At 38.7% G+C, this 10,336-nt stretch overlaps 1 long non-coding RNA gene across 3 annotated transcripts; it reads right to left on the reverse strand.

Annotated features, from left to right (window-relative positions):
• Positions 1–997: 997 nt before the first annotated feature.
• LOC123069468 (uncharacterized) lies at positions 998–7,825 on the reverse strand. 3 transcript variants are annotated; one of them, XR_006432579.1, is made up of 3 exons: positions 7,519–7,806; positions 6,848–7,013; positions 998–1,318 (listed from the first exon to the last, which is right to left on the reverse strand). It is a non-coding gene; the product is annotated as an uncharacterized lncRNA (long non-coding RNA). The 3 variants fall into 3 exon arrangements; XR_006432580.1 differs by having other exon boundaries at positions 5,387–7,013; XR_006432578.1 differs by having other exon boundaries at positions 998–7,013; positions 7,519–7,825.
• Between the last annotated feature and the right edge of the window lie 2,511 nt (positions 7,826–10,336).

Raw genomic sequence — 10,336 nt, forward strand, 5'->3', positions numbered from 1 at the left:
ATACTGCCAATGAGGGTTCAAGGCTCTTAAGAAACAGTTGGTTGAGCCACCGGTTCTTGCAGCTCCTATTGGTAAGGATCCCTTGCTTTTATATGTGGCTGCTAACAGCAGAGCCGTCAGTGTGGCAGTTGTTGTAGAGAGGAAGGAATCAGGCAAGGAATATCCGGTTCAAAGGCCGGTTTACTATGTCAGTGAAGTATTAATTGAGTCTAAGCAGAGCTTCCCACATTGGCAGAAGCTAGTTTATGGGGTATTCATAGTTGGTCGCAAGTTGAAGCATTATTTCCTTGGTCATCCCACCACTGCAGTCAGTTCTGCTCCTCTTGGGGATATTATTCAAAACAGAGAAGCTACGGGCCAGGTGGATAAGTGGGCCATTGAGCTTGGACCCCATTGCTTGAAATATATGCCTAGAGGTTAGTGTTTAGTTATGTCTTGAGGTTAATGTTTCCTTGCACTAACAATGCCGCTGAATATGAGGCTTTACTCCATGGTCTTCAGATGGCCAAAGAGATGAACCTAAGCCGTGTCAGGTGTTTTGGCGATTCAGATCTGGTGGGTCAGAGAGTCTCAGGAACTTGGGACTCCAAAGACCCACTCATGTCAGCTTATCGCCGGGCGGTTGATGATATTGCTGGTCATTTCAAAGTTATCAGGTTGAACATACTAGTCATCAACCTGTGCGGCCACACGGGCTAGTATTTATAATTTTATGATATTCAAGGATTTTTTATTGGTATAAATTAGAAAGATAGGAAATATATGATAAATCCACACTTGAGATATAATAATTCAAAAACATGGAGCAATTTTACTGGTCATCCATACAGTATAATACAATTGCATGTATGATTTAACAGCTTAGATTGTATTTTTTCGCTTAAAACTCAACCAAATGTATAACTGTTTGGACAGGAGTTATTCTTTATATAAGAACTTTGATATGTGCTCAATAAGGTCTTATATTTTAAGCTAAAATTTACAAAGCTTAGTCAACTAAAGTATTAAATCCAATAATTTTTTAGAAAAGATAAAGACCATTCAGGTTGTGAAATACCATCCAGTACATGGTCATACCATCCTAAAAAAACACTGATAATAGGAAGCTATAGTGTCATAAAGTACAGAATCGTACAGGTAAGAAAATTAATAATGTCTGAGAGATAAGAAAAAAATCAAATAGTTATCATCAGCCTCTTGCACACCAAATTGATCTGCTTTTTTTGTTGCACCTGAGACAAATCTCTTTACATATAAACATTGATTTCAAACCATATGAGCTTTTCAAAGAGACATGGTTCCTCAAGCAGTGTAAGTGCTGCAAAATGAAAATTCAGCGTGTCAGGATCAAGCCAAAGGATAAGAAAATGCAAAAACATAAGTCTTTTGGGTATCCAAAAACCATGATAGCTTCAAGTGCTACCGGAAATAGGTTGAGCCTGTTAAAAAACAGTGGGATACAATCGGTTTCCAGTAAGTGGCACAAAGTTCCTGATTGCCTTGCCCACTAATTTGTGTTTAGGAAGCAAGCACAAACCCGTAAAAATGCATTATTGTTACATGTGTTCTATCGGTATCGCAAAAAATTAAACCATGTACGACAACCCTCTTTAAAAGTTCTCATATTAATCCTGGTTGTGGCCATTTGTGGGAACATGATTTAGAATATTTAATATCCTAGAAGTTTACAACAAATGAAGCTCATATTTTTATTTTTTTAACAACTAAGATTGCAGTTATATCTGATCATGCTTGAGGCTCGATTTCCTACCCTGCAATTTACCTCTAGATAGGAAAAGAGGATACTATTCATCATTGCGAAACTGCCATGCAAAATTATATGAGATGACTACAAAATATTGTTCTATGATCAGACCCTATGCAAGCGGGAGCTACATGCACCGGGGTGCCTTTTTTACGCTGGATTATACGGATATAAAACTGGAAGGGAAACCACACGAAAAGAGAATTTGGCTTTAAACGTTTGCATATAGTACTCTTCTTTGGCATGAAAGCTACTCCAAAGAGTAGTACGTAACAATTAAATGAGTAACCCTTAGTTGAAAATGTAGTCAGAGCAGCCATTTTAAACATTTGCAACATGACCAATGTGTAGTCTAATTTCGTGAGCGGTCTAATTATCTCTAGGACAGGCCACGACAAATTCAAACTAATTCACAACTGAGAATTAGCAGATAACAATATTTTCTGCTACAGTATATTGGACTGAACTCAAACACTAAGTGTTTTTTCTTCTTTAAATACAGTTGGTATTTTCATGCATCATGGATGAAATGATGAATAGATTAAATCAGCGTTGAGATCATAATGAAGCTTGTTGAGGAAATAGATATTTGGACATTACACCTACATTTGTATATCCCTAAAATACTTGGGAAAATCAAAATCCTCAAGACGTACTAAATCTATCTTTTCACCCTTGAGATCACAATCCACATATTATCCCATATACAATACACATTTTTTTATCACAGTTATAATTTAGATAGTGAGCACCCAACAAAACTAATTCAACAGGTAGCTCCAAACTGAAAACTAAAAGCCAAACGGAATGCGTACATCTTTTAGGAAAAAATTGGGTAGAAATAATTTAGTTTTTTTAAGTTTGATGTAAATCTTTTTGGAAGGACTCCATATCATGGCTCCTGAGATCTGAGAAATTTCGACTTTGTGAACCCAAGCTTTGGTTTTGAGGCATTATGTATCTCATTAATCTGTATTTATTTTTGTATCTGACGTGAAGTTTCTGTCAATACCAAGGCGTCCTATGGTGACTTGGGGTCAATCTAAAGCTTAGCTAATCCATCCTAAAGTAGAATTTTACTTGGAAATAAAAGAATGGAAAATCACATAAGAGGTACATGGTCATGCAGATATTTGTTGCACCAACATGACGATAGCCTAAAAACAGAAGGACCTCCATAATCTAATTACACTAAATCACAATCATATAACTGACACAGACTGAGCCAAAAAATAATATTATACATACTCGATTTGCAAATTGCAAATATCAATACAAATCATATTATAAATACACAATATGCAAAGAACAGTAAGGAGCTCCGGATGGCGCATAGTATTTTTTTCGATTTACTATTTATTAGATATTAATACAAAAGACAAAATATCATGTTACTTTCTACATGGCCATTTTTGCAAAAAAAATGGTTTTTTTATATAGAATTCACAGTAAATGTTTTAGGACCTTAGGGAGAAACTGCAAAATGAAAATTCAGCGTGTCAGGATCAAGCCAAAGGATAAGAAAATGCAAAAACATAAGTCTTTTGGGTATCCAAAAACCATGGTAGCTTCAAGTGCTACCAGAAATAGGTCAAGCCTGTTAAAAAACAGTGGGATATAATCGGTTTCCAATAAGTGGCACAAAGTTCCTAATTGCCTTGCCCACTAATTTGTGTTGAGGAAGCAAGCACAAACCCGTACAAATGCATTATTGTTACATGTGTTCTATCGGTATCACAAAAAATTAAACCATGTACGACAACCCTCTTTAAAAGTTCTCATATTAATCGTGGTTGTGGCCATTTGTGGGAACATGATTTAGAATATTTAATATACTAGAAGTTTACAACAAATGAAGCTCATATTTTATTTTTTTAACAACTAAGATTGCAGTTATATCTGATCATGCTTGAGGCTCATATTTGATTTCCTACCCTGCAATTTACCTCTAGATAGGAAAAGAGGATACTATTCATCACTGCGAAACTGCCATGCAAAATTATATGAGATGACTACAAAATATTTTTCTATGATCAGACCCTGCGCAAGCGGGAGCTACATGCACCGGGGTGCCTTTTTTTTACTCTGGATTATACGGATATAAAACTGGAAGGGAAACCACACAAAAAGAGAATTTGGCTTTAAACATTTGCATATGGTACTCTTCTTTGGCATGAAAGCTACTCCAAAGAGTAGTACGTAACAGTTAAATGAGTAACCCTTAGATGAAAATGTAGTCAGAGCAGCCATTTTAAACACTTGCAACATGACCAATGTGTAGTCTAATTTCGTGAGCGGTCTAATTATCTCTAGAACAGGCCACAACAAATTCAAACTAATTCACAATTGAGAATTAGCAGATAACAATATTTGCTGCTACAATATATTGGAATGAACTCAAAGAATAAGTGTTTTTTCTTCTTTAAATACACTTGGTATTTTCATGCAACATGGATGAAATGATGAATAGATTAAATCAGCGTTGAGATCATAATGAAGCTTGTTGAGGAAATAGATATTTGAACATTACAACTACATTTGTGTATCCCTAAAATACTTGGGAAAATCAAAATCTTCAAGACGTACTAAATCTATCTTTTCACCCTTGAGATCATAATCCACATATTATCCCATATACAATACACATTTGTTGATCACAGTTATAATTTAGATAGTGAGCACCCAACAAAACTAATTCAATAGGTAGCTCCAAACTAAAAACTAAAAGCAAAACAGAATGCGTACATCTTTTAGGAAACAATTGGGTAGAAACAATTTAGTTTTGTTAAGTTTGATGTAAATCTTTTTGGAAGGACTCCATATCATGGCTCCTGAGATCTGAGAAATTTTGACTTTGTGAACCCAAGCTTTGGTTTTGAGGCATTATGTATCTCATTTATCTGTATTTATTTTTGTATCTGACGTGATGTTTCTGTCAATACCAAGGCGTCCTGTGGTGACTTGGGGTCAATCTAATGCTTAGCTAATCCATCCTAAAGTAGAATTTTACTTGGAAATAAAAGAATGGATAATCACATAAGAGGTACATGGTCATGCAGATATTTGTTGCACCAACATGACGATAGCCTAAAAAGAGAAGGACCTCCATAATCTAATTACACTAAATCACAATCATATAACTGACACATACTGAGCCAAAAAATAATATTATACATACTCGATTTGCAAATTGCAAATATCAATACAAATCATATTGTAAATACACAATATGCAAAGAACAGTAAGGAGCTGCGGATGGCGCATAGTATTTTTTTCAATTACTATTTATTAGATTTTAATATAAAAGACAAAATATCATGTTACTTTCTACATGGCCTTTTTTGCAAAAAAAATGGTTTTTTTATATAGAATTCACAGTAAATGTTTTAGGACCTTAGGGAGACACTCGTGTTAACAGACCTAGTAAATAAATATGCATATAAGGAAAGAAATAGCAATGGCTACCACATGGAAACATGTGGAGAGATATCTATACACAAGAAAAAAAATGACTTATGTACCATGGCTATTTCACGGCCATAACAAAAAGGAAGTGAAACAGAAGAACTTCAATACGTACAACAGTACTATTAGAGTTAACGAAGGGCTGGTGCTGCTTACTGTTTTCCTGCCGGACGATTCGTGCTTGCGGATGTTGATGTTAACCTCAATCTGTCTACAAGTTTTTCTTCAGTTTCTCTTATTTCTTCAGTAGCTGCATAAGCAATCACATGTGTCTTTGATCTGAATGTTTACTGTAGCCAGAATCTTGCTGCGTTCCTGTTGTGGCCCATACCTAATTTTAGCTTGTTTAATTAGCGTTTGACCCGGCACAATCCGGGCTCGTGGGATGGCACGCGCAACTATTGGATTGTGGCGAATTTCCCGTCTGTCCAGTTAAGCGATGAAATAAAAGGAAAGACTAAAAATGAAGCAAGTTTTGGGATGGCAAAAGCCTCTCTCCATGACTGAATTTCTGTTCTCTGTTTCCTTCAACCTCATGTGTGTTTGTTGTGTTCTTTAGAAATAAAATTCAGATAAAAGAGAGCAGATAAGTGATGAAAACTGACAGTGGAATCATTAATTGAAAACTACATATTAGATCAATGAATTTTGGGATCGCCAAACTGCTTCATATATCTTCGTGAACCATGAGAAAATGTACGGAATAAACATAGCTTCAGTTTGCCTAATTAATTTTTGGACAGGGCGTGGTCCAGTAATAATGATCAAACGTCAGGTATGTTGAGGACAGACATAGTCACCTATGTCAAACCTTCATGATTCATGGCATTGCCTGTATATGTATTAGATTGGGTCACGTTCTTCAAGGTCTGCAACATAGACCGGGGCTGGGTAGAAGAGGACATGGAGAGGCGGCAGAGGAGGAAGATCGTGGATGGGTGGAAGAGATGGGGAAGAGGTGAGATGGAAATATTTTTTTCAGGGAGAGGCCTAGAAGGAACTTTCTCATGTGGGATAGTTCGTACGGACTATGACGGATTTCATCCGATGGCTCCAGAGATGCAACTCTATGATCGGATGGATCATTTTGTTAATTTTCTAGGATTAACATGGTGTCTCAATTAGTGCTTCCAATTAGTAAATATATAAGGTAAGATGTATTGTGATTTAAAAATTAATGGAATGCCACCGATTGAGATGGTCATCCATCCCTCTTGTGGCAAGAAACAAAAAAGGTATAAAGGCCTAATTTTTCAATTTGGATTCCCAAGAAATAAATATGGTTCTACCCAAACAAATTGACACCGGCGATCCAACAAAACAGGAAGATTCGTTCAAGTATACATAAGCTAATTGCGGTAGTTCTTGCTGTTGTACACCGGGGCAAAAAAGAACCTGCCGAGACTGCCCAAATATGAAGGTGAAAATACCTTATTCTTTAGTCTATAGGCCATAGTTGTAAATTCGAAATATTAAAGGCTATTTGATAAAACTGTAGGGAGCAACCGTTACATATAATTGCAAATTGATTTCCTATGAACATGACCTCAAGACTCAAGCCATAAATTGATTTGATGGGTTAGAAAATAGAAAATGAAATTTCAGAATTTGGATTACCCTCTTATTGACTGATGACGAATTGACCTAGAACAATGTTCATGTCCAGAGAGCTGTTGCGCCCGTCTCTTGTAGTAGCTCCACTCGGCGGCCTCACCAGTGGTTGTAATTTGACTGACATCGGTATGCCTCATCCACTTCATTAACCATTTTTATCGCTGTTAGCCTAAATTGAACTCATTAGAAGCCATCATGATCACTTCATCTTTCTTTCATACTAAATAAACCAATCAGGCATCCCAAGCTAAGCAACAACAACGAATTTTAGTCCTTGTTTAGCAGCAATAATATGCAAAATTAGCACTGTTCAGCTAGAGCACTACTTAAAAGCATGTGAACAGATCTCAGTACTCCAAAATTATTATTAACAGGTCTGTAACATGGATGCTTGTATAGAACCTATCTGAAGTCTGCAAATTATCATCTTCTAGAAATTTGTCCAAACACACAATTAGCAAAAGTTAAGATATAGGCCTTTTTGCAGGTAAGAATTGAAGGCAGCACAAACTAATACACATGGGAACTTTCAATTTTCACTGAACTATTTAGGTTTAGCCACCCTGGGCTGCCTAATGGTTGCAGGTTGAACATGACGCTGCTCCCTCGGAGGCTTCTATAATCCAATCAGAGTAGAGAAGAAGTTCTACTAATAGATTTAAGAGTAATCTTACCTCTAGAGGTACAACAAAGCAGAGTTTTCATGGATCTAGAGCCAAGAAGCAGTGGAGTACGCATCTAGATCCATGAAAAGACGGCCGTGTGGCCGGCTGGACTGTGCAGTAGGGGTACAGAAAGGGGCCTCGCATGATTGGGGTGCGGCGGCAAGCTAGCCGCTGCCGTAGGAGGCCGTCGTAAGATCGAGAAAGAGGATGGCCACCGAAGATAGCAAGACCGTGGTCTGCTGGAGGGAGGACATGGTGATTGAGGTCATGAGGGACAACCTATGCGTGGAAAGCGTGGAGCGGTGTTTTTTTAAGGGAAAAAGCATGGAGTGGTATTGGACTCATGGATTGGTTGGAAACTTAAGCAAAAACCATCTTACACGTTGATTACTGATCGAATGGTAATTTTCTATGTTTTACTGAGGATTACCGTAGTCCTTTGTTTGGTGCTTCCAATTAGTAAATATAAGATATAAGATTGATCGCAGGAAAAATGAGGCGGTTGATGCTTTAAGCCGGCTGGGGTCTCAGCGTAAGCCGGTACCACCTAATGTCTTTCTCGATGTTCTGAGTAATCCTTCAGTTAAATTGCCTATAGAAGAGGATCTTGTTATCCCTGACCCGGAGGCATAGTTGGTGGTATCTCTTCATGTTATTCCTGATTGGACAGTTCCATATTTGGCTTATATGACCCGGGGCAAGTTACCTGAGGATGAAAATTTGGCCAGGCAAATAACCCGATGGTCTATGTAAATGACCATTGTCAATGGCGAGTTACACCGATACAGTGTCACAGGGGTATTTTAGTGCTATATCTCTCCTGAGGAGGGTTGTGAGATCCTAAGGGAGATTCATGAAGGAGATTGTGGCCATCATGCAGGCTCTAAGTCTCTCATCGCTAAGGCTTTTTGTCATGGGTTTTATTGGTTGACGGCTCATGCTGATGCGGAAGATCTGGTTAGCAAGTGTGATGGTTGTCAGAAATTTTCCTGACGAGCTCATGTGCCAACTAAAGATTAAATGATGATTCCAATTACTTGGTCGTTTGCAGTCTGGGGGCTGGATATGGTTGGACCTTTCAAGAGATCCAAGGAAAAAAAAGACCCACCTATTGGTGGCAGTTGACAAGTTCACAAAGTGGGTTGAGGCAGAGCCGGTTAGCAAGTGTGATGCGGCAACGGCGGTTGAATTCATTAAAAAGGTGATTTTCTGTTTTGGCTATCCTCATAACATCATAACTGATAATGGCACTAGCCTGTCTAAGGGTGTTATGAAAGAATTATGTCAACAAGAGCGTATTCGTCTTGATGTTTCATCGGTGGCTCACCCCCTGTCCAATGGTCAAGCCGAAAGGGCCAATCAAGAAATCTTGAGAGATATAAAACCTCGGCTTATGAACCCTTTGTAGAACACGCCGGGTTGTTTGGTTGAGGAGTTGCTCTCAGTGCTTTGGAGTATCAATACTACCCCCAATAGATCTACGGATTATACGCCCTTCTTCATGGTTTACGGAGCAGAGGTAGTTGTTCCCAGTGACATCCGTCACGACTCGCCCCGTGGGGCGGCTTCTGTTGAAGATGATAATGAAAAAGCACGTCAAGATGCTCTTGATTTGTTGGATGAAGAGCGTGACCTTGCGGCGGCTTGTTTGGCGATATATTAGCAAGATCTGTATCGCTATCATAGCCGCCGGGTTAAAACTCCAACCTTTCAAGAAGGCGATTTCGTGATCCGGCTCATCCAAGATCAAACAGACATGCGCAAATTATCCCCACCTTGAAAGGGCCCTTTGTGGTCAGCAAACACATGGAAAATGGGTCGTACTACCTCATTGATATCCGAGACCACAAGATTTCACGCACATCGGAGGAGGAGACCCGCTGGCCTTGGAACATTGCTCATCTTCGGCCTTATTACACTTGAGCCACTTGCTCTTGTGTTGTACATATTTTCGTCCATGTATATATTATGATCAAGTATAATAAAGTCGGCATCCCGTATAATTCAGGGCCTCTTTCATTTCATTTCTGAGTATCTAAGTCTTTATTGTCAGTTCATAAGTACACTTGGGGGCTTCCTGCTCATTGAGTATAGTTGTGACTACCCTCTTGATCTGGCTTGCACGCCTTGTTAAAAATTACATGGGGCCTTCCTGCTCATTGAGCATAGCTATGACTACCCCATTGATCCGGCTTATACGCCTTGTTGCAAATTACTTGGGGGCTTATTGCCCAAGTTAAAGGTTACCAAAGAGAACTTGCTGCAGTGCACAGTTCAAACATATGTATCCTTCCTTGAGGGCTCGCTACACATCACTTGGGGGCTCCCTATTCAATGAACATAGCTTTATTTACACTTTTGATTGGCTTGTATGCCATGTGTAAACACCAAATTATGGTTTATCCTGCCTTGTATGTCTGCCATTCCGCCTAGGTAATCCTGGACTGACCCGCCGTACTCTTGATAGTCAATCTTATAAAGACCCTGAACTTGTCTAAAGTTAAAATGGCGGTTGGTCATGTGAGGCCCGGCTTATAGGTTTGAATGAAGGATTAACTCAGTGGCTGTGCGACCCATGAACAACACTTGATGTTGAGGCTTGGCTGCCTATGAAAGCCTTGTTTTTTCTTATTTGTTATTTCCTCTAAACATTGTTTGGGTTTATATCCTTGTACCATATTGACATATGGTTGAAAATGATTCACGCCATGTAGCCTTAATCATTATGGCTCATATTTGAGCATATTTGGGGTTTTGATAACCCGTTCCGGCTTTGGACGTTAAGTCGCCAGTATACTTGGATTGTGCGCTTGGAGTTATGCACTCT

The sequence above is a fragment of the Triticum aestivum genome, chromosome 3B (genome assembly GCF_018294505.1).
Source record: "Triticum aestivum cultivar Chinese Spring chromosome 3B, IWGSC CS RefSeq v2.1, whole genome shotgun sequence".
Lineage (NCBI taxonomy): Eukaryota > Viridiplantae > Streptophyta > Magnoliopsida > Poales > Poaceae > Triticum > Triticum aestivum.